General features: G+C 45.0%; 1 protein-coding gene across 1 annotated transcript in view; it reads left to right on the top strand.

Annotated features, from left to right (window-relative positions):
- The window catches only part of begain (brain-enriched guanylate kinase-associated), a 66,564-nt gene continuing 58,454 nt past the window's right edge, over nt 1-8,110 (top strand). Inside the window, exon 1 of the mRNA XM_028973779.1 lies at nt 1-52. The gene's annotated coding sequence lies outside the window, so the exon portion shown is untranslated. The remainder of the gene's footprint in view (nt 53-8,110) is intronic.

Here is an 8,110-nt window from a genome sequence, read left to right as displayed (position 1 = left end):
CCAAGGCCAACACCCTCTACTGCCAGCATGAACAGATGACGTGAAGTGGTGGGTAAGTCTCCACCAGTTACTCTGTGAGCGTGTTCAGAGTACACTGCAACCCCCACAGAGGTTGATGCTTGCAAAACAAACAGAGAAACAGGGTTTAGGAAGGCAGGAGAAAAGATTGGGCTTACTGGAGATGAGATGAGGAGAGTTGAGATGAGCTGAGTCATTGCCACATTGACACACAATGACTGAGCACTGGTCGGCAATCAGGATGCTGATTCAATGGAAAACAAGTCACCTGGTTCTGCGTTCATGCTGCTATGCAACCAAAGTCACATGACACTACCCCCCTTCAGGGTCCAACCCTCAATGGCCCCGGACTAGAGGATGAGTGCTGCCGGTCCTCAGCGATGAGGACTTGGTCCAGGATGAAGCGGCTCAGCTCCCAGTACCATTCTTCGGGGCCATAGTAGACCCGGCCCAGTATACAAGATACTGGACCCCGCAATCTTGATGCCGAGAGTCTAGGATGCACTTAACCATATATGTGGGACCCCAGTTGATTGTACAGGGTGGAGGTGGAGCAGGTGGATGAAGAGGGGAGGTGACAAAATGCTTGAGGCGACTGACGTGGAATACCGGGTGCACACGGATGGATGGAGGGAGTTGCAGGCGATATGTGACCGGGTTGATAACGGTTGAGGATCTGGTAGGGGCCAATAAACCGCGGGGTTAGTTTCTGTGACTCTGAATGGAGATCGAGGTCCTGAGTGGCGAGCCATACTCTGTCTACCACCCAGGTGGTGTGGCTTGGTGGTGTGAGGTTGAGGCGTAGTAGGCACAGAGGCCCTCTTGATGACATCATTACTGTTCGGTGGAGGTCAAGGAGGTCCATTTGAGCTGCATGAGGTCCCCCAGGTTGGTTGGGGTGGTTGGTAGAGCCAATGGGTGGAGATGAGAGTGGTTCATTAGGCCGGTGCCCTGTGGACAAGTGGCTGGCAGTCATGCTTTGAGCCAGCAGGTGATGGTCAATCCGCAGGGCAAGCTGCACTAGCACTTCAAAAGTTGTTTGCATCTCCCTGCAGACCATCTCCTTGCGGATCCAGGGGGCCAGACCTTCGTAGTGCTTGGTCTGGAGGGCGTGGAGTTCCAGGGAGATCTTGGCAGCAAGGGTACAAAACCTGCCAGTGAACTGTCTGACAAAGGACGTACCCTGGCGCAGGTGGTACAGCTGTGATGACACCTCTTCCACGCTGTCCAGTTGGCAAAAGATGGTTTTGAGTTCTCCTACAAAGGCCTGGTAGGTGAGAGAAGTAGTGGTGGGTGAAGACAAAAATCTACTTACATTACTGTAATTCAGTAGTTTTTGTGTGTAATTTGTAATTTTTTAAGTTGTTTTTAAAATGGGTGATTTTATTTTTACTCAAGTACATAAAATCAAGTACATAAAATGTGGGATTGAGGAGCCCCTCAAAGTATTCCTTCCACTGCCCGACTATAGCCCCAGTCAACGTCAGCAGCTCCCCATCCCCACTGTAAACAGTGAGCGAGTTGCTTCCTTCCTCTCCTGAGGCGCTGGATGGTTTGCCAGAACCTCTTTGGAGCCGATCGGTAGTCTTTCTCCATGGCCTCACCGAACTCCTCCCATGCCCAAGATTTTGCCTCAGCAACTGCCACTGCTGCACCCTGCTTGCCTGACTCCCATTACCTCTGGTGTCCACTAGCGGGTACGGGGGTTACCACCATGACTGGCACCGGCAACCTTGCAACCACAGCTAGCAACAGCCGCCTCAACAATTGCAGGACATGGTCAAAGCTCTGACGGAGGTGGGAATTGAAGACCATCTTGACAGGTTCGTCTGCCAGGCGTTCCCAGCAGACCTTCACTATACGTTTGGGTCTGCCAGGTCTATGTGGTGATCAGTTGACAGCTCCGCTCCTCTCTTCACTCGAGAGTCCAAAACATATGGTCGCAGGTCAGATGATATGACTACAAAGTCAATCATTGACCTGCGACCTAGGCTGCCCTGGTACCAAATGTACCGATGGGCATCCATATGTTTGAACATAGTGTTTGTTATGGCCAAACTGTGGTTTGCTCAGAAGTCCAATAACGAAATTTTAAGCGCAAACCTGGAGCCACTCCAGCAAACCTCTCTCAAGACCTTGGGTTCCTGTGCCAATGCTATGTGTCAAGGTGAGTCCGACTATACAGTGGGGAAAAAAGTATTTAGTCAGCCACCAATTGTGCAAGTTCTCCCACTTAAAAAGATTAGAGAGGCCTGTAATTTTCATCATAGGTATACCTCAACTATATACCTCCTCTGATTTTTAAAGAATTTATTTGCAAATTATGGTGGGAAATTAGTATTTGGCCACTAACAAAAGTTCATCTCAATACTTTGTTATATTCCCTTTGTTGGCAATGACAGAGGTCAAACATTTTCTGTATGTCTTCACAAGATTTCCTCCAATGGGGTTTCCTCTATGGGGTTGAGATCTGGAGACTGGCTAGGTCACTCCAGAACCTTGAAATGCTTCTTACGAAGCCACTCCTTTGTAATGGTCTATGGTGTTCTTTGGATGCAACTCAGATCTTGCGTGGAGCCCCAGATTGAGGGAGATTAACAGTGGTCTTGTATGTCTTCCATTTTCAAATAATTGCTCCCAGTATTAATTGCTTGATTTCTTCACACCAAGCTACTTATCTATTGTAGATTCAGCCTTGTGCAGGTCTACAATTTTGTTTCTGGTGTCCTTACACAGCTCTTTGGTCTTGGCCATAGAGGAGTTTGGAGTGTGACTGTTTGAGGTTGTGGACAGGTGTCTTTTATACTGATAATGAGTTCAAACAGGTGCCATTAATACAGGTAATGAGTGCAGGACAGAGGAGCCTTTTACAGAAGAAGTTATAGGTCTGTGAGAGTCAGAAATCGTAATTTTCCACCATAATTTGTAAATAAACTCTTTAAAATTCTTGTCTCTCATAGTTGAGGTATACCTATGATGAAAATTACAGGCCTCTCTCATCTTTTAAGGTGGTAGAACTTGCACAATTGGTGGCTGACTGAAAAAAAAAAACTTTTTTGCCCCACTGTATCTAGCCAGTACCGCTCAACCTCTTCCACAAGCTCCAGCTCCTATCCCGCCAGAGAGGGGACGTTCCATGTCCCAATAGCCAGTTTCCTTGTCCGTGGATCGGACCACCAAAGCTGCAACCCGATCCACATTGCACCGGACCCTTCATGCTCCTCCTGTGGGTGGTGGGTCCACAGTTGGATCAGCCCATGTATCCGATTCGGGCTGGGCCTGGCCGGGCCCCATGGGCGAAAGCCCGGCCACCAGGTGCTCGCTCATGGCCCCAACACCAAGGCCTGGCTCCAGGGTGGGACCCTGGTAACCTTCCAGGCCAGGAACACTTGTTCTTTGTTCTTTCTGCCATGAAAGGTCTTCTGAACCATTCTTTGTCTCACCCTTTACCTAGGACCAATTTGTCATTGGTCGTTGGTCCATTTTTTTAATAAGGCTGTATCTTAACAAAATGTGGGAAAAGTGATGCACTGTGAGCATTTCCGTGTGCAATTTCTGATTGTGTTTACACATACTACATATGTGAATGACAGTTGCCAGTCATTGGGTTGCTCACTCAGATTCTAAAGACATCATTAAAGATTGTCCCCTGGTGGCAGAAATAATTGCACACAAACAAAATGGTAGCTTTCTACTTCAAGATACCATTAACTACCAAGGATTTATACTTAATTGATCTGTTCATGTAAATCCTTGGGGCATATGAGAACTATAGTGGCCTTTCACTATACTGTAAAAATGAGCCTTAATTGGGCAAATATAGGACAATCTGTATTGAACAAGTCTCCTAATTAAAGAGTAGTGCTATGCTTACCACCAGATTTAAAATAGTGACCAGAGTCTCAATCACATTAGTGACAATTATCTAAACAACACTATCTAGTTAACTAATAATTCTATTAAGACCTCAAATGCATCTTTATGTTCTGTGTCTAATTTCTTTTGGCTCACTGAGAAATAATTGGGTCCTCTGTGGTTAGGTGCCAATTCTCAAGCACATGATGGGCGTCTGTCACCATGGAAACAGATGCTGCATTCCCCAGGATTTTTTCAGCAAACATACACTATAGGACCACTATTTCATACTCATGGGCATTGATCTAGGAGGAAATCAACACTGCCATTTGGAACCTACAAACATCTCTCCAAAAAAGCTGTGTTAACTAAGCTGTGTTAACTAAGCAGGGAAAAAAATTATGTAAAGGCAACAAACATGAATTCTACATTTTTGTACATTATATTTTGTACATTATAAAATCTATTGTATGAAGTAAGGAGTGTGGAGCCCTTTTTGTATTTCTGCATCTGCAAGTCGTGTGTGTGCGCCTGTGTGCTCAGAATACTCAAGAGGAAAATGAGGAATCAGGTGCAGTCTATGGAGACCCAGCTATCTTCTGCATTGTGCATTACAGGGCAAATTACTGTCAAAAACTGCAGTCCAGATTACAATACTATGGAAAATCTGTAATTTTTGGGAGGTGCGAATAAATTAGCAGATGTCACATGCATCCCCAGTGGCTTGGTTCATTTATCATATTCTAGTAAAGATGACAAATTAAAGCAAGCCACTAGAGGACACTGTTGTACACATAAACATATTTAATCAAATATTTTAATTTGCTTCATTTTGAAATTAAATTTAACATCCAAATATTACATTCATTCAGAACAGTGTATAATCACAAGTTGTGTGTTTCCCTTTTGATCCATTCTCATGCCTGCCAGGCTTGAGACAGCATGTTGTAAATGTGTCATAGTCTGTGAACGCTTTTAAATTCTGCCCAATGAACAATGGGTGTTACACTGCTATTTTTCAGCTTTATAATGTACCATAGAATTCATAGTATTTATGACATTTGATTTTTCCCAACAAAAAGGCCTCCAGATTCCAACCTCACCTCACAGTCTCTTCAGGTCTTACAGTTGCCATGGTGATTTCAGTGTTGACACCACCAAGCTGAGAGTGCACCATTTTTGTGAGTGATTATTAATGAGCCAAACATATCATAAGTGAACAGTGAGAATGTTCAGTGATGTGAAGATATGAAGAAAACCACTTTTTTCAGACCTAATACAATGTTTTACAATGTGCTTAGTCAAGTGGTCAATTTGAAGAAAATAATTAAAAGCACATTTTGCAATTAATTAATTTGTTGTTTAATTTTTTTTTGCAATTAGCAACAAGTGTGGGAAAGAGGCGGATGATCTGGCAGACTCTGATATAAATAAAATGAAATGAATATGGGGCCAATAGCATGCATGCTAGGTGAATTGGTGACTTAATATTGGCCATAGCTGTGAGTGTGTCCTTGTGTACTAGGACGAGCTCTAGAAACTGCAATGCTGCTTGGGAGTGAGCGGTTATGGATAGTGAAATTTAATAGTATTTTCATCTGGTTTAATCTTATTGTCACTTTAAATCCCAAATATACTAATAGAATTTAATTGTTTCCTTTCCCTGTTTATACATACTGAGTTTGATTTTAAGATGAATGTTGTAAATAGGAAATCATGTTTGCTTTCATACATTGTGAGGGAATTCCAGAGGTTTTATTTTTTTAATAATAACAAAATAACAGATTAAAAAACAGTCTTTCAAAAACAAAACTATCAATAATTCTGCCAAGATGCTTGGGGAATTTGCAGGGATCTTGGTGTCTGTGTCTTCCTCAGGTGTCCAGGTATTGACAAGTTTAACTAAGTTAAATAAGCTATTGATTTGTGTTTCTCACCACTCGATCCAACAAAAGCAGCCTGACTTGTACTCACCTTACAAATATTTTTTTGTTGGCAAGGATGTTGCAGTGGACAGTATTATGGGTGTAATGACATGACATTCTGAAACTGACATGTCCTCATCTCCAGCCAACTTAACAAAGTTCATTTCACTCCCTTGCATTTACACAATGTTGCTAATGTTCTGCTAATTGGAGTGAAGAACTCACTTCTCTTTTTACAACAATCTCAGATCTGTGAGATCTCAGTCGCCATGGTGATTACAGGAAATGTAATTTGTTCACTACCCCCAGCAATTTATTCTAGGTGACACATTAACACATTGACATTGAAATGTCAATTTGAATACAATTAAACAACTGCTTTTATACATACAAAGGATGCCATAAAGTAATGCATCTTTACTTTACTTCTGCCTCTGTCTGTTTCTGAAGTTACTTTATTTTTTTCATATTAAATAAAGACTCTTGGCACTTGCATCCTCAAGTCTCACTCTTCTCCCTATGGTTTTTCATGTTCAATCTGTTTATGACCTGACAACAGGTGACACGTCCTCATCTCCAACCTGCTCAACAACGGTACCAGATGTACTGATGTGGGATGAGTGCTCTCTTCATACTCAATCAGGCTACTGACCAACATTGTTGGAAAATGTTGTTGAGATGTGTTGCAGCTATCAAATTCAAACTGACCTAATATTTTCATTAATTTTCAATAAAATCCATCACTTTCAATATGATCTTTGATTCAAACAAATTTAGGTTTGAGATGTGTAAATCAACATCTTACACAGCATTGCAACATTTTCTTACTTTTTACTCATTTAAAGTTATAAATAATTGTGCTGGAAACATGAATCTGAGAAATGTTTAATTTCAAGACCTTTTATTTGCATTACTGCTGCTGTGAAAATAGAATTCTGCAACTCAGTGCATTGCATTACCCTTGGTCAACTTAGTAATGCCAAAATAAATCTGCTCACTGATAGCTAATTTTTATTGGTTGCCCTCTGAATTGCTTGAACTTGGCTCTACAAATAATCAATATCAATGTTGACAGCACAAAATCACCAGAATGGAGCCTGATGAATGATGATAACATTTGCAGCAGTCACACTTGTACTAAAATTAATCAAGAGAAGGAAACATTTTGTGCAGGTTGTAGCTGGAATGATTACAAGTCATAATTCATTCAAGGAAGGAAAAGGAAAACCATCAATGGCAAAAGGCCTTGTTTCCAGATTTTTTTTTTTTTAAGTCATCAAAGATTAATCTTCGATGGCCCAGAAGGGTTAACACAAATGCAAATGCCGCAACATGAATGTAAAAGCCACAATGGAAGTTACACAGACCGGAACTCTGGAAGTTACATATATCTGTCACGACTACGGACGTACGGGGGAAGGAAGCGCAGAGGTCTGACATGTTGGGAAGGGGTTTTTATTAACGAATAAACAATAAATACAAATAAACAATGGCGCGGTGGCCGAAAACGATTTAACTTAAATAAAGAAAAACTAAAACTAACCCGTAGGCGTGTGGCGATTGCCAGACCTGAAAATACTAAGACACGGTTACAATGTCAAGTTCACAAAAATGCCAAAGACCTAGAAGGGGCGGAAACATCTGGCATTTATGGGGCGTCAGGATTGGAGTCAGGTGTGGAGCCCAGCTGCAGGCAATCCTGACAGAGCCCCCCCTCCAAGGGCTACGTCCTCGGAGACCCAGCAGTACCATCAGTGGAGGCGGCGGGGCGGACGGCGGCAACCACAGGGCTCCTGCCCTGCTGTATCCTCCCCTTGGAGGACCCGGTCCCTCGGGCTGGCTCCCCAGCGTGGTCAGGCGTGGCGGCCTTGGTCCCTTGGGCTGGCTCCCCGGCGTGGCGGCCCCGGTCCCTCGGGCTGGCTCCCCGGCGTGGTCAGGCGTGGCGGCCCCGGTCCCTCGGGCTGGCTCCCCGGCGTGGTCAGGCGTGGCGGCCCCAGTCCCTCGGGCTGGCTCCCCGGCGTGGGTCAGGCGTGGTGGCCCCGGTCCCTCGGCCTGGCTCCCCGGCGTGGTCAGGCGTGGCGGCCCCGGTCCCTCGGCCTGGCTCCCCGGCGTGGTCAGGCGTGGCGGCCCCGGTCCCTCGGCCTGGCTCCCCGGCGTGGTCCCGCTTGGCGGCCCCGGACCCTCGGCCTGGCTCCCCGGCGTGGTCCCGCGTGGCGGCCCCGGACCCTCGGCCTGGCTCCCCGCTGTGGTCCCGCATGGCGGCCCCGGACCCTCGGCCTGGCTCCCCGGCGTGGTCCCGCATGGCGGCCCCG

The sequence above is a fragment of the Denticeps clupeoides genome, chromosome 1 (genome assembly GCF_900700375.1).
Source record: "Denticeps clupeoides chromosome 1, fDenClu1.1, whole genome shotgun sequence".
Taxonomy (NCBI): Eukaryota; Metazoa; Chordata; class Actinopteri; order Clupeiformes; family Denticipitidae; genus Denticeps; species Denticeps clupeoides.
This window is presented reverse-complemented; position numbering and strand designations above follow the sequence as displayed.